At 44.6% G+C, this 27,989-nt stretch overlaps 1 protein-coding gene and 1 non-coding gene across 2 annotated transcripts in view; one reads left to right on the forward strand and one right to left on the reverse strand.

The window, feature by feature from the left end:
- LOC144510380 (heparan sulfate glucosamine 3-O-sulfotransferase 4-like) overlaps positions 1–27,989 on the forward strand; it is a 238,212-nt gene that overhangs the window by 93,853 nt on the left and 116,370 nt on the right. The gene's annotated exons all lie outside the window — the stretch shown is intronic.
- LOC144510971 (U2 spliceosomal RNA) lies at positions 17,277–17,472 on the reverse strand. Its single transcript, XR_013500723.1, has one exon. It is a non-coding gene; the product is annotated as a U2 spliceosomal RNA (small nuclear RNA).

Genomic DNA, 27,989 nt, shown 5'->3' on the forward strand with positions numbered 1-27,989 from the left:
CTCCACTAGCTCAGCTGCCATTCTGAAAAGGACTCTTTTATCCCCACTCTCTGCCTCTTACCAGTCAGCCGATCTTCTATCCATGCTAGTACCTTAGCTCTAACACCATGGGTTCTTATCTTACATCATTCTGCCCTCTTCCAACTTTCTCCTGGGCAGCATGCAAGTCTATCAGGGAACCTGTTTAAAGACAACCAAGAGTCTTTATAAGTATGGAATCCTGCTTTGTCAACAGTGCGCAGCTCACATGTGCTGCGTCTGGAAGTCACCAGGTTGGTGCAAGTGCACATTGGGAAGTTATTACAGAGTGAAACTGACCTGATACAAACAGCATAAAGGGTGAAAGAAGCAATCATGTGGTCAGCCACAGTGAAAGGCTTGCACTGAAAGGATCATTTTCTTCACTGATTTTGTTGGGAACAACAATTTTGTGCATTTTACTGCAAGTGGCTTGCATAACTCTATGGCTCTAACAGAGGTTATAGACTACACCCATCTGACAACGAAGACACTATCGGAATAGCCAGGCATATTTGTCAATCTACAGGTATTCGTCTCATTTAAGGTGCAGCTGGTATGTAACCGCCAAAAAGAGATATTGCAAGTGTATGCCAAGTATCCAGAGAGCTTCCATGATTCATTCATTTTTCAGTAGTTTTAGATTCTGTAGCTCTTAGCCTCAATGGTTGGCTCCTGAGGGAAAAGAGATTCTAAGAACTGGCTGATGACCCAGTGAGGAGTCCCACCAGAGAGACACAGGAGAGGTACAAACTGTGCCAGTTTATCACCAGTGCCACAATAGAGCAAGACATTGGCTTGTTTGTAATGAGGTTCTGCTGCCTTGATTCCTGGCAAAGCTCTCCCAGATAGTAGTGTGATGTGCACTAGTCAACATGACACTGCAGAGAGGACTGGTCCTGGTGCTAGAAGAAGGTGGAGAGCATCCAGCAACTTTGGAAGAAGAAGAGCATCCTGATGTGCCAATGGTGCCTGCAGCTACAGATCTTCCTGTCCAAGAAGCCTCTGATGCTCTCCTCCAGGCACACTTTACTTGAGAAGTCTGCTTGCAGCATTGAAGTATTCCCATAACAACCCCTTTGCAAACCTTCCCCATCCCCACCACTGATCCTCCTCCTTACAGATACCCGTCCACCAACCACAATCACAGCTTTACTTCCTTGTCAAGGAACCTCATTCCATTCACTGACAATCAGTGAGGAATTCAACAAAGTAGATGCCATGACAATAAGTAGTTCACCAAAAACTCATTAATTCAAATAAAAAATATCGATGTCACACTAATGATGCAATAAATAACCAACCCTTGGTGCAACTAAAATCTTTTCCTCCTATGATGTCTGTTAAATCTATGTGTTGCTAGCCCTGTGGCTTCAGCAGAGCTAGAAGCTGGTTGCTTGTTTCTCTGCTTTGACACATTGAGATGCCCATGGTGGGTTTGGAGCCCACAAGGGTGCGACCAATGACTGCCTGACCTCTATCTGTACAAGAGCAGACTTAGTCATCAGAGCAGGACACAGTATATGCGGCTCGATCAGAGGAAGTGAGAGCAAGAGCTATGAAATGGGGGGGGGGTTTAGATAAGCCCTTTCAGTGCCATCAACCTTTTCCCCAATTTCCCTTTCAATGCCTACCTGCACTTCCCTGCTAACCAGGAGTGGGAGGGCACTTGGCTGCCTGTGAATGTGGCGTCCAGCCACCAAGACAATCCTTTGATCAATGTTGTGTAACGTAGCAGCTGTGCTAGAGATGAACTCCTCTGTTTTTCATGCAAGGGTAGCCATTGCTCTGGAAATTCTGACAGATGCCCACACATTTCCTTTTGTTGCTCCACAAGTCCCTGTTTAGTGTATGATTCTCAAGGCTCAACATCTGTGTCCAGATGAGCAAAACCTGATGTGTCTTGTGCCTCTGACAGGGAATCTGCACTGGTGTCCCAGTCTCCAGCACCAGCAGCTGTTCAGCTTTATCTGTTCCCCACCAAGTGCCACACTATCTAACTGAACAGCTTAGACTCTCCGTGATTGGTGTGTATTTGTGCTGGGAGGGTGTGCAGGAGTCATGTGATTGTACATTTTCAGAATGCTTATCCTCCTTTGAGGAGCCGTAAGGGTTCATCCCTCATCTCCTTCACTGGATCTGGAAATGTATCTGTGTAAGATAAAAGAAATGAGTTAGTGCTGAACTAAGGTGAAATAGGGTTCCAAGTTAGCATTGTAGAGATCAGGACATTTAATGTATTGGTGACATCAATTCAGCGTGAGTGACAATTAAGTGCCAGTTGACAATGTGATACATAAAACTGCTAGCAGGTCACAGGATTACTCCATCTTTCCATTAGCAATTACCTGAACAGACGCCAAACTCCAGGGCTCCCTCCTCCATTGATGTCAGGGTGGCCATGGCTGCAACTCCCTCTCTGGTTCCTTGCCTCTCCATGGAGTTGTGGGCTGTCTTTTGCAATGAGAAAAGGCCAAGCGTTAGGAATATGAGGGGTAAATTGTGGAGGATGCAGACAAGACGATTGAAGAGATAACTCTGAGGACAATAGGTTGCAAGTGAGTGTGAATTTTATCAATTGAGATGTCAATTTGAGAAGGCTGGAGGAGCGAAAGGAATGTGTGTGACAGCAAGGTGTGCCAGTCAAAGGAGTGCTGCACAGAAAATTGCTGGAGAGTTGAGAGAGTGATGGTTGTCAGCTGAGTGTTGCAGGACACTTGCCTGGTTGGGCCTCATGAGGTCATTGAACCTCTTCCAACACTAAATCCAGATTATCAGCACCACATTTAGGCAACTGACAACCTCAGTAATGTGAAACCACACCTGCATAGGTGGCCTCCCCCTCTAGTTCTCAGGAAAACTTTCTCATATCTTCACTGCTTGAATCATTGTTTCAGGAACAAGTCATCAACATGGTGAGAGGGAATAGTGGGTGGGAAGCTTTTCCACATCTGGAATCTATTCTTCAGCTCTTTCCTCCCTCATGGTGGAATTTTCCCTTCAAATACCATTGAGTTCTGCTGGGATTTCCTCAAATAGAGATCCTTCATTGTTTCATTAGGCTCGTCATCCCAGTGACCCTCTCTGATTGTTCCGACTACCTGGGAGTGGGCTTCTGAATATTTTGCTCTGGGGAAGAGCACACAAAAGATACATAAATCAGAGTCAGGTTCTTGACCCAAAATGGTCTACCACTCCAGCAGAGTCAAAGATGACAAGATTCTGGCCTCGATGTTCTAGAGCTTGGAGCTAAGGCGCAATTTCTATAAAATGAATTGGTGACACCAGCCATGAAATGAGGCAAAGTCCTCTCCCACCCTCTTCTCCCCTCAAGCTTCCTCTCATCCTCCCTTCCACTGGAAGTTCATAAAAATATTGAGTAAGAATCCCTGAAATTCCCAACAAAGGTTTAATCAGAAATTTAATCAGAAATAGGAAGCCAGGTGTTTGTTTTAACTCTGCATGGTAATCTAAAATGGATGATAAGAGTGAATAGCCTGTTTTACATTTTTCACCTTTTTTCCATATTTTAAATTTGAGAATGAACAGTCAGCCTTTTAAGAGTCTGATGAAGAGAAATTTTGTCAAAGAGTTGTGGATCTTTGAAATTCTCTAGCCAGAGAACTGCAGATGTTTAGTCATTGAATATATTCAAGTCAGTGATCAATAATTGTTAGATATTAATGGAACTAAGAACTATATGCAGGAAATGGAAAGGGAGAGCTGAGGTTTTTGGTTTTACTGAATGACAGAGTAGGCTGAAGGGGCCAAATACCCCACTCCTATCTCTTTGATGTTGGACAGAGAAAAGTTAAAGAAGGTGAAAGGAATAGTGAGGAAGAGAAAGGTAATGTAGAGATAGAGAGTGTTTGAAGAAGAGATGAAGAATGGGGAGAGTGTGAGAAGAGTTTGGGAGAGAGGAAGTATAAAGAAAGTAATTTTAAAAAGTGTATAAAGTGTATAAAGGGAAAAGGGAATAGATGAAGGAAAGAGTATGGAATTGGGAGAGAATGTGAGAGAATGGTAGGAGATAAGGAAAATGAAGGCAAAAAGACACAGAAAATGGAATGTCAGTGGTCAAAGAGTGCATAAAGAGCAGATAGAGGGGGATGAGTGGGGAGAGACTGAATGAGTGTAACAGAGAGTAACAAATGGATCGGGAACAGAGAAGAAAGTAGGAATCTTTTCAGTAAAATATAATTCATAAATGCCAGAAAATGTATTTCTTTGAAAGGCAGACCAAATGATCTCTTGCTGTTCTGAAAGGCAGTATAAATAATATTCAATTGTGTAGTGTGACAGAGATTACAGAGACTGGTGTTTACTGGGTGCTGAATTACCGGGTGTGTATAAAAATGATTGTCAGCACATCCTTCTTTAGTTGTGTCTGTATTTTACAGTCAGGGCTTGCTTTTCACAGACAATAGCTGATATGGTTCACATTTCCTCTTCTAATTATATTATAATAAATATATTCTTGGTGAAGCACAGAGTTTGTCAGCAATCAACTGTACCATAAAATGTGTATTATAAGTCACACTAAAATTATTTATTGTTTTAAGATTATTCTTTCAGTGAAATAATCTACTGTCAATTTTGCTTTGAGAAAATTCTGGGCCGCTTTCTTCACTAATCATGATCTCACTGAATGGCGAAACAGTCTCGATAGGCCAAATGGCCTACTTCTGCTCTGGTGTCTTATGGTCTTAACTAAAAGGTAACTCGCAACATCAGGCAGAAATGAACTGGCCCCAAAACCTAGTATTTGATCGCTGCGCTGAATCAGCTGATTTAACAACAATTGGCATCAGCTCTGCATTAGGGAGGGGGATACTCAGAGCTTCTGCTGCTCACCAGTGCCCAGTGTCTCCCACTGGAAGATGTTAGGTGAAGACAGGATAGGGCGCAACTGTGATAATTCCTCCTTCATCCTCCTCCACCAGCTGTATAGAATCAAATAGCCTATTGACAAACATTATCCTGCCTGAACAATGAAGAATGAGCAAAAGTGTGATGAAAGTAGAGGAACAATACCCAACCATGAGTTGTTAGTTCTTAATGATTGGATTAAGGCAGGGAAAAAAGAACAGAAATTATTTTACTGATTATTATTACACTGACAAAACATGCTTTCACTGCTGGGACTTGGCTTCAATCCAGCCCCAAATATAAGGATGAAAGTCTTTGCTTTTTGTTGGTGTTTGATGTAGCTTAAACCCAGCTCCTTGAGGTCTACAGCGTATAACTGACACTCATACCAAATGGCAGTACAGTTTAGGCCACATTCACAGTAATATGAGGCCTTTCAGCCTTCTAGGGATTGTGCTTGATTAAGCTACTCAATTGAAAATTGTGTGCTACAGATCCAAGGTGAAGCCAACTTGTGAGGTAGAAAATATTTGTTAAGTGCTATTTGAGCACTAGCTTAGCAATAATTAATTTTTGGTCTGGAACTGGGTTCTGAAGAGATGGTGGCTTGGTGGTGATGCCACTGTACTAGCAATCCTGATACTTAGATTAATGCCCTGGGAACAGAGGTTCACATCCCACCACACTGGGATTTAAATTCAATTAATTAATAGATTCAATTGGTTAATAAAAATCTGGATTGAAAACTAGTCTCCGTAGTGGTGCCATGAAATTACCATCCACTGTTATAAAAAGCTATCAAGTTCACTAATGTCCATCAGAGAAGGAAATCTGTTGTCGTTATCTGGTCTGGCCTACATGTGACTCCAGACCCACAGCAATGTGGGTGATTCTTAACGCCCTTTGCGAGCCACTCAGTTGTACCTAATTGCTTTAGAAAAGTTAGAAAGGCGTAACCGAATAGATCACCTAACAGCTACTTTTAGGCACTAGAAACATCCAGCCCTGTCAACCCTACAAAGTCCTCTTTACTAACATCTGGGGCTTGTGCCAAAACTGGGAGAGGTATATAGTCACATAATTATACTCACAGAATTATACGTTACAACCAATGTCCCAACAACCACATTCACCATCGCTGCCCTTTCGGCAGGACAGATCCATATGAACATACACATTAGGAGCAGGGGTAGGCTTCAATAAGATCATGGCTGATCTGATTGTGACTTCAATGCCAACATCCTGCTTACCCCCAATACCCTTTGATTCTCTTGTTAATCACAAATCTATCTACCGTGCCTTAAAAATATTCAGTAACCTTGCCTCTACCACTCTCTGGGGAAGAGAGTTCCACAGACTCATGACCCTCAGAAAACAAAATTTTCCTCATCTTTGTCTACCATGGGAGACTCCTTATTTTTAAAATGTCTCCTAGTTCTGGTCTCTCCAACAAGAGGAAATATCAGGCGAGATTCTCTGGCTGTTCATGCCAGCGGGTTTCCCCCATCCCGCTACAGTGAATGGAGATTTGGCTGAGCGCCAAATTCTCCATTCTCTCTGGCAGTGATGGTGGGGCATGAACGGCCAGAGAATTCCAGACATTCTCTCAGCATTCACTCTGTCAATGCTGAGAGATCATTTGTGTTTCAGAAAGATCATCTCTCATTCTTCCAAGGTCCAATGAATACATGCCTAACCTGTCCAACTTTCCTTCATAAGATAACCCTCTCACCCCAGGAATCAGTCGAGTGAAAGTTCTCTGAACTGAGCCAGAGGTGATAGCACACTCAGGAGGGAGTTGCCTTGGGAATACTCAACTTTGATTTCAAACCCCATGAAGTCTCAGGGCATCATGTCAAACATGGCAGAGGGAACCTCCTACTGATTATCCCTATCACCTTCTCTTAGCTCCAATGAATCAGTATTCTTCCATGTTGAACATCACTTGGAGGAAGCACTGAGGGTGGCAAGGACACAGAATGCACTCTGGGTTGGGAACTTCAATGTCCATCATAAAAAGTGACTCAGTAGCACGACAACCGATTGACCCGGACATGTCCTAAAGGACATATTTACCAAACTGGGCCTGCAGCAGGTGATGACAGAGCCAACAAGGGGAAAAATCTACTAGACCAGGTCCTCACTAATCTACCTGTCACAGATACAAAATCTATTCATGAAAGACCTTGTGAAGACAAAGTCCCGTCTTCATACGGAGCAAACCCTCCATTGCTGCCACCATGCTAAATGGGATAGATTAAGAACAGTACTAGGAGCTCTAAAATGAACACCAAAGAGGTGCTGTGGGCCATTAGCAGCAGCAGAATCGTATTCGATCACAATGCATAAGTGCACAGCCTGGCATATCTTTCACTCTGTCCACCAAGGGATTGACCCGCTGGTTCAATGTAGAGTGCAGGAGGGCATGCCAGGAGCAACACCAGGCATACCTAAAAATGAGGTGTCAACCTAGTGAAGTTACAACACAGGACTACTTGCATGCCAGACTTTGGAAACAACATGGGAGACAGAGCTAAGCAAGCCCACAACCAATGGATCACATCCAAGCTCTGCAGTCCTGCCACATCTAGTCATGAATGTTGGTGGGCAATAGAATAACTAATAGGAGGAGATAATATTCTGATTCTCAATGATAGGGGAGCCCAGCACATTCGTGCAAATGACAAGGCTAAAGCACGATCTTTAGCCAGAAATGCCGAGTGGATGATCGATTTCAGCCTCCCCTGAGTTCGCCAGCATCACAGATGCCAGTCTTCAGCCAATTTGATTTACTCCACATGATACCACAAAACCACTGAAGGAACTGGATACTACAAAGGATTCCAACGATAGTACTAAAGACTTATTCTCAAGAATTAGCCATGCCCATAGCCAAGCTATTCCAGTGCAGCTATAACACTGACATCTAACTGACAATGGAAGATTGTTCAAGTATAACCCATCCACAAAAATGCAAGACACTCACCACCCATGAACCTTCTCTTGACCATCAGCAAAGTGAAGGAAGATGTCATTGACACCACTATCAAGCAGTGCTTAAGCAGCAATAATGTGCTCACTGTGCTCAGTTTGGGTAGTGCCAGGGTCATTTGGCTCCTGACTCATTATAGCCTTGGTCCAAACATCAGCAAAGGAGATGGGATGAGAGTTACTGTCCTTAACATCAAGGCAGCATTTGACCAGGTTTGGCATCAAGGAGTTCTGACTTGAAGTTATGGGGATCAAGGTGGAAATTCTCCATTGATGGGGTCTCACTTAGTGCAAAGGATGATGTTTGTATGGTCCTTGGAAGTGAACGAACCATCTCAGTCCCAGGACATCACTGCAGGAAGTCCTCAGGATAGTGGCCTAGGCTCAACCATCTTCAGTTCTTTCTTCAGAGACCTTCCTTCCATCGTAAGGTTAGAAATGGGGATATTTGCTGATGATTGCACAATGTGAAGTATCACCTCTCAGACCCTGAAATAGTCCATGTCCAGCCGGTGTAAACAATATTCAAACTTGGGCTGCCAAGTGGCAAGTGACATTTCCATCACATAAATGCCAGACAATGGCTATATCCAACAAAAAAGAATTTAACTACCTCCCCTTAATGTTCAGTGGCATTACCATCACTGAGTCCCCCACTACCAACATCCTCAGGGTTACCATTGACCAGAAACTGAGCAAGACCAGCCAAATAAATATTGTGGCTACAACATCAGGGCAGAAGCTGATAATTCTGTGGCGAGTAACTCACCTCCTAACTCCCCAAAGTCTGTCCACTATCTTCAAGGCACAAGTCAGGTGAGTAATGGAATACTCTCCGTTTGCCTGGATGAGTGCAGCTCCAATAACACTCAAGAAACTTGACACCATCCAGAACAAGTCAGCGCACTCGATCTGAACCCCATCCATCACCTAAAACATTCACTCCTCCCACCACCGATGCACAGTCGCAGCAATGTGCTCTACAGTAAACTTTGTGTTATCCGGCACTCTGCCAACCAAAGTCTCTATTAAACAGAATTTCTGATATTCCCGTAATGTGAATCATCACTTTACCAACTGGAAGCATTCAGAAGTTATCTGGAACCCAAAACATTTCCCAGGTCACCCTGGTCTGGCAGGCAAGCTTCTGGTAAAAATGTAAGCTTACTTGTGACACTAATAAAATAAAAAAAATACTGGTGATTCTTGTTAGTAGCCACAATTGTAATTTTTACTTCTGCTTTTGCTTGAATTCAAACAATGATGAGACCACACAGACCATAAGACATAGGAGCAGAATTAGGCCACTCGGCCCATCGAGTCTGCTCCACCCTTCAATTATGGCTGATATTTTTCTCATCCCCATTCTCCCGCCTTTTCCTTATAACCCCTGATCCCCTTATTAATCAAGAACCTATCTTTCTCTGTCTTAAAGAGACTCAATGACCTGGCCTCCACAGCCTTCTGCGGCAAAGAGTTCCACAGATTCACCACTCTCTGGCTGAAGAAATTCCTCTGTTTTAAATGATCGTCCCTTTAGCCTGAGGTTGTGCCCTCTGGTTCTAGGTTTTCCTACTAGAAAAAACATCCTCTCCATGTCCACTCTATCCAGACCTCGCAGTATCCTGTAAGTTTCAATAAGATCCCTCCTCATCCTTCTAAACTCCAACAAGTACAGACCCAAAGTCCTCAACCGTTCCTCATATGACAAGCTCTTCATTCCAGGGATCATTCTTGTAAACCTCCTCTGGATCCTTTCCAAGGCCAGCACATCCTTCCTTAGATATGGGGTCCAAAACTGCTCACAATACTCCTATGTATTAATCATTTGAGTCCCCAAAAGTCAGTAAAATTATGCTTTTTAAATGAAAAATATTACTGCTGGTTTGCATTTTATTTCAAACCATGAATCATTGAATCATGAATCTTTAGCATAGCTAGAAATTCATTATGCAACAGTTTAATTATGTAATTCATGCCAATTAAAACATGAATTACAGAGCTTTACTTACAAAATATGGAATAAAACTGGAGTTTAGAAGGGTGAGACGGGATCTGATTGAGGTATATAAAATTCTAAAACAGATTGATAGAATAAACATATACCAAATGTTTCCCTTTATGGGGCAATCTTGAACAAGGGGTCGCAGCTATAGGTTAAGAGGCAGTAGATTTAAAACTGAGATGAGGAGGAACTACTTCTTGCAGAGAGGGTGGTGAATTTGTGGAACTCGCTGCCCTATAGCATGGTGGAGTCTGAATTATTAAATGATTTCAAGAAGGAGATAGATATATTTGTGATTTTAAAAAATGGGTTAAAGGGATATTGGAACAGGTAGGGAGCTGAATTTGAGACCAGGGAGAGATCAGCCATGATCTGATTGAATGGCGGAGCAGGCTTGAAGGGCTGAATTTGCCTACTTCTGCTCCTAATTCCTACGTTCCTATTTTTTCCCCTGTAAAACTGAGTAAACAGAGTTAAGATAATGGAAGCCATAATGGAAGAACCAGCTTGTTCGGGTCAGATCAGATCCCCGAAGTATATTACGAAATCAGACTAGACCCCAACATTTTTTCTATTTTGGCATAAATGTGAAGATATGATGTTTCACTCCCAGCGTGATTTTACTGACAAACTAGGGAGCTTTTATCAAATCAAACTTTATTTAACAACACAGTTTAACTATAACAAATGAGTTAGCTTAACCGTTAACAGTTGAACAATACTTAAAATGAAAGGAAACAATTCTAAGTTCTAACTTATCACTATATTAATTCCAATTAAGCAATATTTCTCTTATATACATAAAACATATTTTAAACAGTTAGGAAAACACAGGCATTCCTTGTTAATAGTCTTGAAGCTTTTAGAGAGAGAGAGAGAACGAGTTTTAGCAGCTTGCAGAAAACCTCTGACTTTAAGCAATTCCCAGCCAGAACTCTCGTGACTCTGCATACCTTGTCTGAAATCCCAGGAGAACTTAGTAAACAAATATCAGCCCATTAACTATTCAAAGTAACACATTCCTAGTTAAAATTATTTATTATCCTGTTTCCTCAGCATCTGAGCTACATGTTTTCCCAGACAAATTGACTGCTTATAACAAAACACTGCATCTTAAAACAGTCCATAGAAACGTAAAATATATTTACTTACACAGTATCATCATTTAACGACTTTAATCAGTCAATTGAGGTTGGCCTGTTAGAATATGAACTCCCTGATTAAGCGCCCCGAAGTTAATTTGAGTTTGTTTGTTTGGTTGATATTGAAAGATATCCCTGATTAAGCGCCAATCAGGGAGCCTCTTGCTTTGCACTTAAGCAGGAGTGTCAGTTTCTCTGGCACTCCAAATGTGGACTGCTAACTGAAAGCACTTTGTATACTGTTGTCAGACTTGTAAATAAAGAGATTTTGGTGAAGGGACTTCTGCCTCTGAGGACTTATTACACATCACAAACTCAAGGGGCTGAAAGGCCTACCCTTGTTCCTGTGTTCCTATTTAGATATTAATGAATGGGTCTTGGTTCATGTATGCAAGCATTCATGTAATAAGCTCTTTCCCCAGACAATTCAAACTAGTCCAGATCTCAAAGAAATAGTAGGCAGCTAAATTAATGGCTTGCATAGTACTCTCTGATTTTCTACAGCATTTGAGGTTAAATATTATCAGGTCCAGCAACCTGATCACTATTGAGTGCCTCAAACCAGGCAAAGGCCATTTATGTATTTGCATTCAAGGAGTTAATATCTGAAGCATTTTACCTTCCGCTGTATCATCTAGTGAAAATGAATACAAAGTATTTATGTTTGCACTACAGCAATATCCTCCAAATCAATCCAAGCCATCATGCAAAATCTTTCAAAGGACCAATGTGGCTTTTCTGGTCACTAACAGAACTTATAAGGCTTTACTTCGGAATGCCACCACATCAGTTGCTTTTTTCTCCTCATGCTAATTTCTGACCAATTATCATTTTTTCATAATCATAGCTAACTTAAAGTATTGTGGTTATGCTTCAAATAGGATAAATTAAGTGATCGACAACACATCTGGGGTCTAAATAAAGCTCTATATTCTTAGAGAATTTGGCTTTACATGACCAAGCCTTGATCCTTACAACATATTTATTAGGTTGGGAAGCTAAAACAGTCACAGCCCTGATGCTAACATTCTGTATTAGATGCCATTGTCTTGATTTGCTCCTGCTTGTGATATCGCAAAGGAAGAAAGGACATTAATCGAAAAGCAGAATACATTGTTCTTTCTGAGGGAATGCAGGCTTAAAGTGGACTGACTTGGCCTCACCTCAGTGCTGGGGTGAGGGACTTGCCTACAGAATGTGCTTCTCTCTCCCTGGCGAGTTAGTGGTGCACCCCTGTATGCTACATTCTACTGCGATGTCAGCTGTCCCTTGAACAACTACAGAAATCAACTGATGGAGGGAAGGGGATGTGAATGTGAAGGAGGGAGGATGGGATGAGGAAGAGGGAGGGAATGGGGAGAGGAGGTGAAATAGCTGCGATCCTGTTTCCCGCCACCTGGGGCTATGATTTACACATATGCACATTCAATTCCAGCCTCGCCCATGTGACAACCGCTCAAGCTTGCACTTTCTCAGATTTGAATTGCTGAATGCTCAACACCAGCCGACTCTGTGCATGGCAAAACTACAATTCCCATCAGGGACTGTGGCTGTACTTAGGCACAGCGTATTTCATTGTAAGTCTGCCTCTGGTCTAGACCATTGGATTACAAGGCTAATAGCATAGTCACTATGTTTCCCTACTTTACCTTACAGGGAAAAGAGATAGTGACATGAGGGATAGAAGAGGAAGGGACTGTGTAGAAGAAAGGTCAATGTTTTTGGAAGTAAAGAGAATGAGGTAAATTGGAAGAAATACACTGTGAATGAATAAGAGAGTGTGATAAATAAGAAGCAAGAGACAACAAGAGAAAAAAAGAAGCAAGAAAAAGAAAAAGTGAGGCAAGGGAAATACGTTTTTTTCTCATTCAGTAAAATTCAATGAATCTAGTGGCTGACTGACTGGCTGACTGAGGTAACATAGTATGAGGGAAAGAGAGGGAGAAAGAAAGAAAGCAGAAGGTGGAGGTAGGGTGAAACTGGTCAAATCCTCAACCTCAAAAGAGTGCTGAAAAGCTAAGAAAAAGAAAATCCTCAATGGATTCTGAACTGAAGGAAACTCCCAACTGAAGCTACAGACACTGAGATAATTTCCCAGAGAAAGTTCCAGACAGAAGAGGCTGGAAGCTAAAAGAAGTTTTTCTGCAGTAGAAGACTCCATAAAACCTCTCTCAGAATTTCAGCTTCAGCAAACAGAGTCCATGACCTGCAAGGGTAGGCTAAAACCTTTTAACTTCCAGGCTGCAGCCGACCCTGAGAAGCTCCTTTCATTAATTCAGCCAGAAGCACCGTTTGAACAAAACCTGTCACTAATCTTGATCCCTGACTCCAAATTTCAACATGAGGCCTCTGAGTAGAAAAATTAATAATTAACTTACTTAACTCTCAGCATCCTTGCTACCTTCTGATTCATGAAACAGCATGCCTCATTCACTTTGAACGCCTTGCTAATCAAAATAGTAAATCACTGAATGAAATAAGTATGTTTCTGCTGACTCACACAACCTTTGTTAAAAGATTTTTAGCCAGAAGCACACTGCCATCATTTTGTGGAACCTGACAAAACCAGCAAGGATGGGAACTCCCTTTTATCTTTGAAGTGACCAGTAATGCCATTGTGAAATCCAGAGAGCTGAAACAAGCTCCACTGAAAAAACATTTTTTTTAAGAAGTAAGTAAAAATCCCCTTGAAATTTATCTCCAAAGCTCAGAGGAGTACATTGCTGGCAAACTATTAGCAAAACAGTTTTCTTTGGCAAAGTTAAACTGTTGATAAGTTTCTTTAAAAAAAGCCCGCAATCACAGTGGGAGTCCGCTGAACCTGAGAGAGCATGGGAAGATTGGAAGAAAAAAAATGGCAGTGGTGGAACCATTTTGAAGAGAGAAAGAAAATGATTTCTGTGCAGCCCGTATTAAAAGGGCAACAACATTTAAAGCTGTTACTAAAGAGAAACATTAAAGGACCATGAATCAAAAATGCAACTTGCCAGATGAGTTTAGGCTCATCCCAGGGCCGAATCTAATGAAAACATTGGGTATCCTGGAAAATGAAATTTTTAAACTACTGGAGAATATCAAATTTCAGGAAGAAATCAGAAGAAGTCCAGGTTAATGCTTTTTATCCTCGTTTGGTGAACTTGCTGAAAACGTAATCCTAGTATAGTGCATTGATGAGTCTTCAACCAGCTTTGATAAAATGTTGACAGCCTTTGATGAATGTTTTAACCTTCAAGTGGAGGAGCGTGCAGAACTTAAAGAGACATAGAAAACCACTAGCAAAGCAGCAAAAAGGCAGAAGATAACATCCAAACAAACCATAAGAGGGCACCAGAGAGGCATAGAACTTGCCAGAAGCACCTGTAATACATCTATATGGGAAGTCCCAAATTATTTCCTATCCAAAGACACAGAGATGATTCTAGAACTGTGCCAGCAGCTGGTAATAAACGACAAGGAAAATGTCCTGTGGCTTAAGTATAATCAGAGGATGTTCTTCTCAAAGCTGAGTTGGAATAACTCAACTACAAGTACAGCCAGGCATGACAGAAGACATGAAAAACACTCATCACAGTGATTGCCTTGAAAGGCTCTTTGATGAACCAATACTTGTCCCTGGAAAAACATGATGAGTTGGAAAAGATGTTGAATGCTACTGCAGAAAAAGTGGCATTGGAGCTATCAGTAATGACAAATCTATATACTGATGTGCAGAATGAGAAGGTAAGAGCTGAACAAGAAAATTGGAAGAGCAGCTAATTGTCCTTCAGGATCAAATTCAAAAGCAGCCCATCATTCTTCAGCATTACAAAGGAATAAAGCATACTCAGAGCAGCAGATTGGCAGAACAGCAAAACAAACTCAATGAGACTCTTAAATTACAAGAAAACTCAAGACAATGTACCTGAGCTTTGCAACAAAAAGGAAAACCTGTTGAAAGATCTTTGCATGCTACAAGAGTCCCTCAGGTCCAGGTTTGTACTTTGGAACATTACAAAGTGAAAATAAATTAATATCACTAAAAGAACGCTGCTGGTTATTCTCTGGTGCCACACATACTGGAGATACGATGGTAATTTTTAGTGGGCGGTATGGTAGTCTGATCATTGGGAGTTTTCCGGAACCAGTTATAAGAGAAGATTCAGGAAATTTCAATATTTGGGAAAGAGGCCAAAAGGTACAAGAAAGAGACTGCAGCTTTGGAAGAAACCACTGCACATTTGGAAAGAATCTTGGAAAAACAAAGAGTTATAGAAAAGATGAAAATCAAGAGCACAGGATGGTATGAGAAGATGGAAGTTTGAGGTCTTTCAAAAACAGTCGGAGAAAGCACAAATACAGAATGTGAGCACAGAGGAACTATGCTCTGCAAAGGAAAAACTGATCAGTGGGGAGAATATAACAGGGGTCAGTGAACAGATCTTTGAACTGATGTATGACATCGGTCACTAGCCTTTCTCTCTCCTGAGCAGAGATGCCTGAGTCGCCTTGGATCTCCTTCTGATGAAAGAGGATATCAATACTACCACTGTTTTTAGCCAGCCAGAACAGCATGGTCCAGAGCATTCAAACACTAAAGAGTATTCAGGCTCGGACTTCACCCTTATTCCCTCATCTCTTTTTGGAGCAGGTTTGTCCATTATCATTCTAGGTTCCGGAAAACTCCCAATGGTCAGACTACCATACTGCCCACTAAAAATTACCATCGTATCTCCAGTATGTGTGGCACTAGAGAATAACCAGCAGTCAGAGCAGCCTTTACCCCCAGCTATGGTGATGGTAGGGCTAGTCAACACAGCAACCAATGTGTACACATTGCAACTTCCAGACTGCACGTTACAACCACAAGGAATGTTGGGACCTCGTACCAGTCTATCACAGTTGATAATAAAATGCAGAGGTAAGTGTACCACTAAACCTTTATCTTGCCACAGGAATGCTCTTCCTCAGCCTCCAAAGACATATCACAGGAGAAAGAAGAAGAAAAATCAACGGCACGGAGACAAATAACATGTTTGTCCAACCTGCTAGAAATGATCGTGAGTCACCACAAACTGGTGCATTCTCCAATGCTTCCACCAATCGGAGTCCACTTCCCAACCAATCAGCAGTTTCTTCTCATACAGCATAAATTGTTATTTTCCCTTTATATTGGTATTCTTGTAAAGTGTCCTGATGAGTGCAAGATGAAATGCTTTGACATGTTTATTTTTTCAGCAACAATGTCAGACTTGAAGTAAACTAACCTAACTCTATGGGAGAAAAGATTGGGAGTAGGTGTAGCATTAGGGGCTGGTATATAGAGAGTTAATGTGGGACTGAGTACTGTACTGCCCACAGAGTCTTGTAAGAAGGCTCATGACCCAGAGCTTGGACAGCGTGGTGTTGGCCAGAGACATGCTAAGATCACGACGTGGATATAGTTTCTTGCCTGTACCCATTACTGTACATAGTGTATAGCTACAAGTAGTTAATAAAGATATGCTGTTAACATGCAGAAGATTATGAAGACTTTCTTAACAGACATGCTTAATGCCATTAAAACAGCTGATGGGGAAAGATTTGAAAGTTGGGTTGAGGAAGAGAGAACACGGATTGGTAGGGGTAAGGGATATGAGGAGGAAGATGGGCATGTAAGACTGAGATCTTTATAAAAGATGGGGCGAGGTATTTTTCTCTCTCTGAGTTGGCACGGTGGTTAGCATTGCTGCTTCACAGAGCCTGGGACCTGGGTTCGATTCCTGGCTTGAGTCAATGTTTGTGTGGAGTCTGCACATCCTCCCCATGTCTGCGTGGGTTTCCTCCGTGTGCTCCAGTTTCCTCCCACAGTCTGAAAGACATACTGGTTAGATGCATTTTTAAAAAAAATACTTTTCCAATTCAATCAAATCAAATCCAATTCAGAGTCTCAACAAGTCGAGACACCCCAGATCCAGGCCGATAAGACAGGGCGAGCGACCAAACCAATCCCACCCCGGGCCCGATCCACACGAGCCAAGCCGATTGGAGAAGGGAGAGGCCCCTCCCCCAAGACTCGAGCCCACCCGCATCCCAGCCAAAAGGCCGAGACGCCGCTTTTAAAAATTGCTTCATATGAAACATATGAAGCCTCAGCGCATTTTTTTAATACTTTTCCAATTCAATCAAATCAAATCCAATTCAGAGTCTCAACAAGTTGAGACATTTCAGATCCAGGCTGACAAGACAGGGCAAGCGACCAAACCACCCTGTCCTGGGCCCTATCTACATGAGCCAAGCTGATTGGAGAAGGGGGAGGTTCCTCCTCCAAGACTTGGGCTCATTTGCATCTTAGCCAAAAGGCCGAGATGCCGCTTTTAAAAATTGCTTCATATGAAATATATGAAGCTTCAATGTAACCTAATGACCTCAACCAAGTGCAGCATCCTCTCCATACTACACTTGATCTTAGCCAAAAGGCCGAGAAGCCATGCTAAATTCTCCCTCAGTGTAACTGAACAGGTGCCGGAGTGTGGCGACTAGGGGATAGTCGCCGTAACTTCATTGCAGTGTAAATGTAAGCCTACTTGTGACACTAATAAATAAACTCTAAACTTTGGATGCTCAATGGTTAAGTATTTTTGAAAGAGAAAGGATAATGACAGGTAGATAAGAAAACAAGGCTCTGAACAAAATTCCTTCAGCTTATAAATGCAACTTGAAGTTGCATATTGGGGGTGATTTTCCCAGCGCAGCAGGTCGTGTGACACCAGCAGGGGCCGTTTTGCGGGCTTCCCGCTAGGCGCCATGGCCATGTGTGTCTCCAGCTCCAAGATTTCTGACATAATCAGCTCCGTGTCGATTTCAACATGGAAATGAATATTTCCATATCATTAGCGGGCCCAGGACTGAAATCTCCAGGCCTACCAGCGTCTCTATCCCCCACCCCTGTCAGGAGTGGTTCACTCCAGTGGGGTTTACATCTGCTCCCCACTAATGGGGAACAGGCAGCTTGCCCCCGAGAGGCCATTGAGGCTCCCTTAGGAGATTGGGGGCAAAAGGCGGTGCCTCCTGGGCAGTGCCAGCCTGGCCCCTGGCACTGCCCAGGGGCAAACTGGCAATGCCCAAGAGGCACCTTGGCGCTGCCCACTGGGCACTGGGCATCCTTATTTGGGGGCTGATCAGTGGGTGTGGGAGGAGGGGCCCCGCTGCCACTCTGCCAGAGGATCACAGGCAGAGGGAGGGAAGAGAGCAATCGGGGCAGGCAATTCAGGTGGGGTGAGGTGGGGACATGATTGCCGGGGGCGGGTCAGGGCTGTTGTGGGGGGGGGGGGAATTGGGAGATTGGGGCTAGTTGGGTGGAAGTTCGGGGAGATTGGGACAGGCCGTTGTGGGGGTGGACATTGGGGTTGGCCTGGAGAGGTCTGGGAGGCTAGCGATCGGGAGGTGAGGGGGGTCAGAGGGGCAGCATTGGGGAGTCATTAGGCTGGCCGACGATCAGGCTGGCCAGTGATCAGGAGGCCAGTAATACAGGGCTGCTGTGCATGTGCCAATCTCGGCGCAGTGGCCCGCTTAGCGCTATGCTGCCAGCCTCTCAGGCGGGAATAGGCCCTGCCCACTGATTTTCAGAGGGAATCCCGCGAGGGCACTCTGCAGTGCTCAGTGTGTGGGATCTTCAATCTAAAAATCACGCTAAAAAAATCGACAGGAGTTACTCCCATTTCCACGCAAATTGGGGACTTAGAATATTTTTGGGGAGAATCCTGGCCATTATCTCTACAACTTGCACCTATACTGCACCTTTAAGGTAAGAAAATATCCCAAGGCACTTGACAGACAAAATCCATAATCAGACAAAAACTAACATAGCACTAAAGAAGGAGCAATCAGGATGCTTATCAAGAAGGCCCTGAACAAAATAACCTTTACTTTAAAAGAAATTATGATCAGATTTATTTCTTGTGAGAAATAAGTTTTGGTTTCTTATGCCAAAGACTGGAAATGAAATGTTATTAGTTACTTTCAGATGGCACTGCCATCCACTGAACTCAAGATAAGCAACAGATTCTTTGAAAGGATGAGTTGGAAAGAACTCAATACCTTTGAAAAAAGTCTCATTTCTTGATACATGAAATGCTCATGGATGTTTGGGAGAGAGAGAGAGTGCTTTCAGAGAGATATACAGAGGAGTCCACTGAAAGGCTATCAATCACGAGCATTTTGTTTTTTTGGTGAATTAGAGCTCAACAATTTGCTGTGGAAAATTAAACACTTGCCCATTCAAAACCCAGTATCAGCATCAAACATTCCCAGGACAATATGGGTTAAATACAAAGTAAATTAGCTCCCTCTACACTGTTCCATCAAACACTTCTAAGGCTATAGCACAGGTTAGATACAGAGTAAAGTTTTGCCCTGCATTGTCTGATTATTGTGCCTCCTATTGTTTCAATGCAACATTAGAGACAATTTTTGTGCTTTGGAAGCACGCCCATTAAGAACTGATTTAGTCCGTCACAAATTATTTCCCTCTAATACCTTTATAATAACAGCCTTTTTTCGCACCAGTTTGTATTGATTCCAACCAAGATACCAGAGATGAAAGGCTGTATTAAGCTATCCTAAGCTATCCTGTCCCACTTAAACTGCTGTTGAAAAAACATTTTAAAAAGGAGTCTGAGCCTTTTTGTTATGATGGTCACGGGGGATCAACAACGGATCTCCTGTGAGCCTCATAGAATATGATCTCCCCGATTAGGCGAGTGGAATGGATGCCCATGATTCCAAAACCTTTAATGAATTGGTGGACTTGGTTAAAGGTTATTATGACCCAAAGGTTATGACCCAAAATCTTCCATAATACTCCAGCAGGTACCCCAGGAGGACAGGGGTAAGGGTGTTGCCCTCTGGGCATTGCCAGCTTGGCAGTGCCAGCCAGGCCCCCTGACACAGCCCAAGGGGTAAAATGTCAATGCACAGGGAGCACCTTGGCACTAGCCTCTAGCATCAGGAAGTGCCAAGGGGGTGGGGCCAGAGGGGGCAGGGCCTATTTAGATGGAGCCTCTGGGAGGGAGATTGGTAGGGGTAGGGGTCCTGCCGCCACTCTGCACTCGGCGGTGATAGAGGGAGGGAGGCCAGCAATCAGGGCTGGCAAACATGGTTGGGGGTCAGTCTACCGGGGGGGGGGGGGGGGTCAGGACTGGGGGGGGGCTGCTGGTGGGGAGGGGGTGGTTGGGAGTTCGGAACTGCCGGGATGGGGGGGATCGAGGTGGGCCGGGGGACGTTGCTGTCGGGCTTGCCCGGATGCATCCAAGTGACCAGCAATTGGGGCGTGGCAGGGGGGGTCACACAGCCAGAGATGGGGATGGTCGCAGGGTCTTGATCGAGCTGGCCAGCGTTTGGGAGGCTGGTAGTGTGGGGCTACTGCGCATGCGCCGATTTTCACTATGGCAGATCGGTGCATCCGTAATGGCCTGCTCAGCACTCTGCTGCCAGCCTCTCCAGTGGCAATAAGCCCCACCCACAGCTTTTGGATGTAATTCACACGGGAGACACTTGCAACTTGGCCAACGTTGTCTACCTGATACGCTGCAGGAAAGGATGTCCCAAGGCATGGTACATTGGAGAAACCATTCAGACGCTACGACAACGGATGAATGAACACCGCTCGACAATCACCAGGCAAGACTGTTTTCTTCCTGTTGGGGAGCACTTCAGCGGTCACGGGCATTCAGCCTCTGATCTTCGGGTAAGCGTTGTCCAAGGCGGCCTTCACGACACACGACACCGCAGGGTCGCTGAGAAGAAACTGATAGCCAAGTTCCGCACACATGAGGATGGCCTCAACCGGGATCTTGGGTTCATGTCACACTATCTGTAACCCCCACAGCTTGCCTGGACTTGCAAAATCTCACTAGCTGTCCTGTTTGGAGACAATACACATCTCTTTAACCTGTGCTTAATGCTCTCTTCACTCACATTGTCTGTACCTTTAAGACTTGATTAGCTGTATTAGCATTGATTAGCTTGATTAGCATTCCAATCATTATTCTGGAAATTGAGTTTGTGTCTCTGTATGCCCTGTTTGTGAGCACATCTCCCACTCCACCTGACGAAGGAGCAGCACGCTCCGAAAGCTAGTGGCATTTGCTACCAAATAAACCTGTTGGACTTTAACCTGGTGTTGTTAGAATTCAGACTGTGTTTACCCCAGTCCAACGCCGGCATCTCCACATCATAGTTGTCTCTTGCCCAGGGCAATATCCGATACTTATGGAAGTACACCATAGCCATTCTGGCATTTTGAAGATGAAAATGCTAGCCAGGAGCTACATATGGTGGCCCGGCCTTGATGCAGACATTACCAACTCGGTCAGACAGTATGAATGGTACCAAGAGAATCAAAACTACCCCCTTCAGGCTCCCTGCATCCATGGGAGTGGCCTGGGCATGAGTGCATGTAGACTTCACCAGGTCTTTTTTTGGTTTCCATGTTCTTAATTATGGTTGATGCACATTCCAAATGGTTGGAGATACATTGTATGGGTTCCACCACTTCTCATGTAACCACTGAGAAACTACCACAATGTTTCTGCATGCATGGGATACCTGAAGTCCTGGGGTGAAATTTTCCCAAAAATATTCTAAGTGTCATAAAATTCTGTAAACTGGAAAGTTTCGCTCTGGATTTTTTAGTGAGCTACCTACGCTCCGTCACTTGTTTTGACAGTAGGGAGTTTCAGGCCGGTGAGGGGGACAGAGCCTAAGCTCACCGAGGAAGCCAGCTGCAGACTGCTAGATATGTGCCCTGATCTCTATACTCTGTACAAGTGTATTCAGATCCTGGTCACCCCCCCGCCCCCCCACACCAATCACCTCCCCACAGATCACCACCCCCACACAGACCCCCCCCCAATCACCATCCCCCCACAGATCCTCAACAGACCCCCCCTGATTGCCACCGTCCCAAAGAACCCCCCTTGATCACTAGCCTCCTGATTGCCCACTTCCCCCCAATCATCTTCCTCCCGATTGTCACCCCCCTGAAAATCACCAGCCTCCCAATCGCCTGCCCTGACCCTCAATCACCGGCCCCACCACTAGCCCCCACCTCCAGATGCAGAGCCCCCCCCCCCTATTGATCTCTTCCCCCTCCCATGGCTGGCTGTGCACACATTTGGCCTGTCCCCTCAGGCCCCGCTCCCTTAGCACTGCCCGGTCCCCATTGGACAGTGCCAGGGTGCTAGGCTGGCACTGCCATGGTCCCAGGCTGGCAGTGCCAAGGTGGCATTGCCCAAGGGGCATTTCCTCCCTCCCCAACTGACCCCGATCACCCTGGGGGCCTCAATGACCTCTGTTCCCACTGGCGAGACTAAACTGGCGCGATTTTTATTCAACTACAGGACTACCCCTCACGTAACGACATGAATCACCCCAGCACAATTGTTAATGGGACGGAAGCTTCAGACAAGATTGAACTTACTGTTCACAAACCTGGTGGAGAGGGTGGGGTCTCAACAAGAGAACCAGAAGAAGAACTATGATTATAAGGACAAAAAAAGCATTCAAAACCAGTTCACAGAAGAAACTTCAGGGCTGGCCTCAGCTGGGACCCCAGGGTCATAATAGAGAAAACAGGGTTTGTATCTTAAATAGTCCAAGTGCATGGCAAAATTGTCAGGAATCACCTGGACCATCTTTTGTTTATGTATATCGCTGGCTGGTCAGCATTTATTGCCCATCCCTAGTTGCCCTTAAGAAGGTGGTGGTGATACAACTGAGTGGCTTGCTCGGCCATTTCAGAGGACAGTTGAGAAGCAACCACATTGCTGTGCCTCTGGTGTCACATGTAGGTCAGATCAGGTAAGGATGGCAGATTTCCTTCCTTAAAGGGCATTAGTGAACTAGATGGATTTTCTGACAATCGACAATGATTTCACAGTCATCAGTAGATTCTTAATTCCAGATATTGAACTCAAATTCCACCATTGGGTGGATTCGAAACCGGGTCCCCAGAATATTAGAACAAAGAAAATTACAGCACAGGAACAGCCCTCCAAGCCTGCACCAACCATGCTGCCTGACTGAACTAAAACTCCCTACCTTACAGGACCATGTCCCTCTATCCCCATCCTATTCAGGTATTTGTCCAGATGCCCCTTAAAAGTCACTATCGTATCTGCTTCCACCACCTCCCCCGGCAGCGAGTTCCAGGCACCCACCACCCTCTGTGTAAAAAAATGTGCCTCGTATATCTCCTTTAAACCTTGCCCCGAGCACCTTAAACTTATGCCCCCTAGTGATTGACTCTTCCACCCTGGGAAAAAGCTTCTGACTATCCACTCCGTCCATGCCTCTCATAATCTTGTAGACTTCTATCAGGTCGCCCCTCAACCTCTGTCGTTCCAGTGAGAACAAACTAAGTTTCTCCAACCTCTCCTCATAGCTAATGCCCTCCATACCAGGCAACATCCTGGTAAATCTTTTATGAAACCTCTCCAAAGCCTCCACATCTTCTGGTCGTGTGGCAACCAGAATTGAACGCTATATTCCAAGTGCGGCCTAACTAGGTTCTATAAAACTGCAACATGACTTGCCAATTTTTAAACTCAATGCCCCGGCTAATGAAGGCAAGAATGCCGTATACCTTCTTGACTACCTTCTCCACCTGCATTGCCACTTTCAGTGACATTTGTACCTGTACACCCAGATCCCTCTGCCTATCACTGCCATCACTGGATTTCCCCAAGTACAAGACATCATTTTCTGCACCCATGTTGTTATCAAGGCATCCAATGACTGGTTAGTGAGACCCATCAACAGGAAAGGCTTCCACTACCTCAATTTCCAAGTAATCTGCAACCAAAACAAGAGCTTCCTCCCTGTGTATACTTGCCTTTCTGGCAGTTGTCATGATTCCTTCATTCTCTGCCAATGCAGGATGCCTCTGATCTTTACTCCAACCCCCGAAGTGCATGGATGGATCCTAGTGGACAAGGGAAATCCCTTGATGAGATGGTGACTGATTCCTCAAATAGAAGCCCCAGATAGAAACAGATACAATACAACTGCTCAGTAGGGCATCCATTGAACCACTTAAGGGCCTTTTCCATCTCTGCTGCAATTTTCCAAGCTTCAGGCGCCTGATGTGTGCATGATCAAGGACATGGTCACAGGGTAGAGGTGGGGCTGCTGAGAGCTATCCCCTGTCCTTGCTGCCAATCCCCATAGCCCTCTTCTCACTCCTTTCGCCTTCTACTTGATTCCTTTGGTGGAACCTGAACTGTTCTGCAATAATCAGTGGCTTTGGAGAGTTATACTCTTCAAGGATCTTTGTCAAGTCATTGTAAGTTTTGGTTCCTGGCGTTGCAGGATGAACCAAGTTAAGTAGCAAATTGAAAGTTTTACTTCCTATTGGTTCTGAGAAAAAATGGTGTGAGCAACTTGTTTGCAATTTAATTCATAGAATAGAATCCCTACTTTGCAGAAGATGCCCATTTGGCTTATCGAATCTGTACTGACAACAATCTCACCCAGGCCCTATCCCCATAACCCCATGTATTTATCCTGCTACTCCCCCTAACCCTAAGGGTCAATCTATTGCCTTTCCTCACCCTTCTAATGTTCGAAGTATGAGGACCCACAATGTTCTTCCTTCTGATCTTTTCTCAATGTTCTCAATGAAACAAAATCCTGACACGTTGCAAATTTTCTTTTTGTACTAAAGAAAGCAAGTGGTTTGCACATATAGATTCAAACTAACAACACAGGTTTATTCTCGGAGCTCTTGTCTGTACAGAGGACAAACTGATGCTAAACAGCAGCCTGTGCAACACCAGAACTATTTTGATGTTTTTAAAACTGATATTAAATCACTTATGCAAGGAGAGAAAACTGAAAGTGTGTCACTCAAACTGTAAGACTGATTGCTGAGGGATGATATTTATACTGAATGTCTTATGAGCATCTGGATCAAAGACACAATTGTTGAATACCCTTGTCAGTGCTGATAGGGAAGGGACAATCCTGTCCTAAACACCCCAAATCAATTTTAAAGCAATTATTTTCTTAATTTTCCACCCATTCTTGCCTGAAGATCATTGAGTACAGTTCAAACCTACTGCCCCCTCCGGTACCATGGGCCATCTTTGATTTCTGTGGGGTAATTCTATACATCTCAACTTTCATTTCTTTCATTGTTTGATTGTGATGGCTGAGGGAGGAATTTTGGCCTGTTATTACCCATCTGTACTACTGCCCAAAGTTAATTTATATCCCAAAGTACACTCAAGGATTAAAAACATAAAATACCTTATTCGCATGGTGGCACTGAGTCATAGGGCTCACCTCAGAACAAGCAACAAAGGATTGACTTCTCCAGTCAGGCAGGAGTCTACTGTACATTGAAATGTCATGACCTGATGATGTCATAAGCAATGACATTTTAACTAAAGGATTTGGACACTGTTGTTAAGCCCCCCAACAACTTCCATAGTAAGTGGAATGGCCAGGAATGTATGTACATCCATTGAACATTTAGGGAGTTATCTTTGTGCAGTTGAAGGAGAAGAAAGAAGCTCCACCCGATAAGGAATTCTTGGACTTCTATGGCTCCAGCTTTTCCCCCTCCCTTGCATCTTTCCCTCTCTCTTCCAGCACTGGGATTTGCTGTCAAACCCTTCCCTCAAGACTCATCTCATGCGAAGTCTGGTTCCTTGGGTAGTAAGTGTCTGAAGGCTCCCTCCCAATTTCTGATGCTGCTCACAGATCTTCCTGAGTTTTACGCTGAAGCTGACACATTAAAATTGAATCCTGATAATATGATTAAGATGATATACACACTACATCCAGGGCATACCACCTCAAGGGCACAGATAATTTAGAATGGTCTCATTTACAGAGAATGTTAGTGTGGAATGTTTTGTCCAGGAGTGCAGAGTGTGTTGATGAATGTATGGGAAAATTGTATCAATGTTTGAAAGACAATGGGGGTGATTCTCCCAGCCCGCTACGCTGCTCGAGTGGTGCAGCGTGCTGGATGACATCAGCAGGGGCCATTTTACGGTCTTCCCGCTGGGCGCCATGGTCTTCGTGGCCAAGTTGTTTAGCATAGTTGTTTAAGGCAGCACGGTAGTACATTAGCACTGCTTCTTCACAGCTCCAGGGACCTGGGTTCGATTCCCGGCTTGGGTCACTGTCTGTGTGGAGTTTGCACATTCTCCTCGTGTCTGCGTGGGTTTCCTCCGGGTGCTCCGGTTTCCTCCCACAGTCCAAAGATGTGTGGGTTAGGTTGATTGGCTATGCTAAAAAAAAAATTGCCCTTAGTGTCCTGAGATGCATAGGTTAGAGGGATTAGTGGGTAAATATGTAGGGATATTGGGATAGGGCCTGGGTGGGATTGTGGTCAGTGCAGACTCGATGGGCTGAATGGTCTCTTTCTGTACTGTAGGGTTTCTATGATTCTATAATCAGCCGAATGCCAGAAATCGGCTGATTATCATATTGAAATCAGCATTTCAATATGATTAGCGGGGACTGAATTCCCTGAGCTGGTGTCTCCCCACCCGCCAGGAGTGGTTCCTTTCAAAGGGGTTTACTCCTGCTCCCCACAAATGGGGAAGAGGCGTCCCGACCCCGCTGGTGGGAACAGAGGCCATTGAGGCACTCCCGGGAGGTCTGGCAGTGTCAGCCTGCCACCCTGGCACTGCTCACTGGACACTGGGCAGTGCCAAGGGGGTGGAGCCAGTGGGGGGGGGTGGGCATACAGGGGCAGGGCTTATTGGGGATGATCAGTGGTGTGGGGAACCCGCTGCCACTCTGCAAGTGGGATCACTGGGACAGAGGGAGGAGGCGATCGGGGCTGGACATCTGGGTAGGGGGGCCCGTGGCTGTCGGAGGGGAAGATCAGGGCTGCCGGGGTATGGGGGACATCAGGGCTGGTCAACGGGATCGGGTGGGGAGGCATCAGGGAGATTGGGGCTGGCCGGCACATGGGTGGGGGGGGGGGGGGGGGCATTGGGACTGGACAGGGAAGCTCTGGGAGACCAGCGATCTGGGGGTGTGGGGGTTGGTAGGTTAGTGATAAGGGGTTGAGGGGTTGGCCAGCGATCGGGAAGGCCAGCAATCTTGAGACTGGCAATGGGAGCGGGCCCACTGTGCATGCACTGATCTCCGCACTGACAGATCGACGTATACGCAGTGGCCCACTCAGCGCTATGCTGCGAGCCACTCGGGCAGTAATAGGCCCTGCCCCCAGCTTTCCAGATTGAATCACGCTAGGGCACTCCCTGATGTACAGTGTGTCGGAGATTCATTCTGGAAATCACGCTAAAAAATCCCAGTGGGATTTACTCCCATTTTTGGGAACTTCAAATTTTTTGGGGAGAATCCCAGCCAATAGCTGATTCTTGGGAGTGGCTAGGTGGTCTGTATATTTCCAGTCTTGTACTTTTTCATGTTTTTTTTTGGAAGAGGAATCATTGGATAGTAGTGGGAACCCTTGATAGATTTTTAAAAATCTCTCACAGCCAGGGTGACTGAAGCCAACCATTGCACCTCTATTATGGCTGGAATAGCTGATTCTGTGGTGATGGAACATATGACATGCTTGCTGTTGAATTTGCCCACTGGGGAAATATGAATACAACTAGAAGGTTGCGCCTCCAGTAAAGTGCAGTAATTTATGTTTTTACTCATTTGGCTCAGGGTTGCTGTGGTTGTTTGCAACGTAAGAAGTCTCACAACACCAGGGTAAAGTCCAACAGGTTTATTTGGTAGCAAATACCATAAGCTTTCAGAGCACAGCTCCTTCGTCAGATGGAGTGGATATCTGTTCTCAAACAGTGCAAACAGACACAGAAATCAAATTACAGAATACTGATTGCAACCACAGAATTCCCAGTACAGAAGGAGACCATACAGTCCATTGAGTCTGCACCCCCTCTCCGAAAGAACATCTTACCCGTACCCACTCCCCTGCCCTATTCCTGTGACTGTTCACATTTGTGGAG

This window comes from Mustelus asterias, chromosome 23 (genome assembly GCF_964213995.1).
Source record: "Mustelus asterias chromosome 23, sMusAst1.hap1.1, whole genome shotgun sequence".
In the NCBI taxonomy this organism is placed as follows: domain Eukaryota; kingdom Metazoa; phylum Chordata; class Chondrichthyes; order Carcharhiniformes; family Triakidae; genus Mustelus; species Mustelus asterias.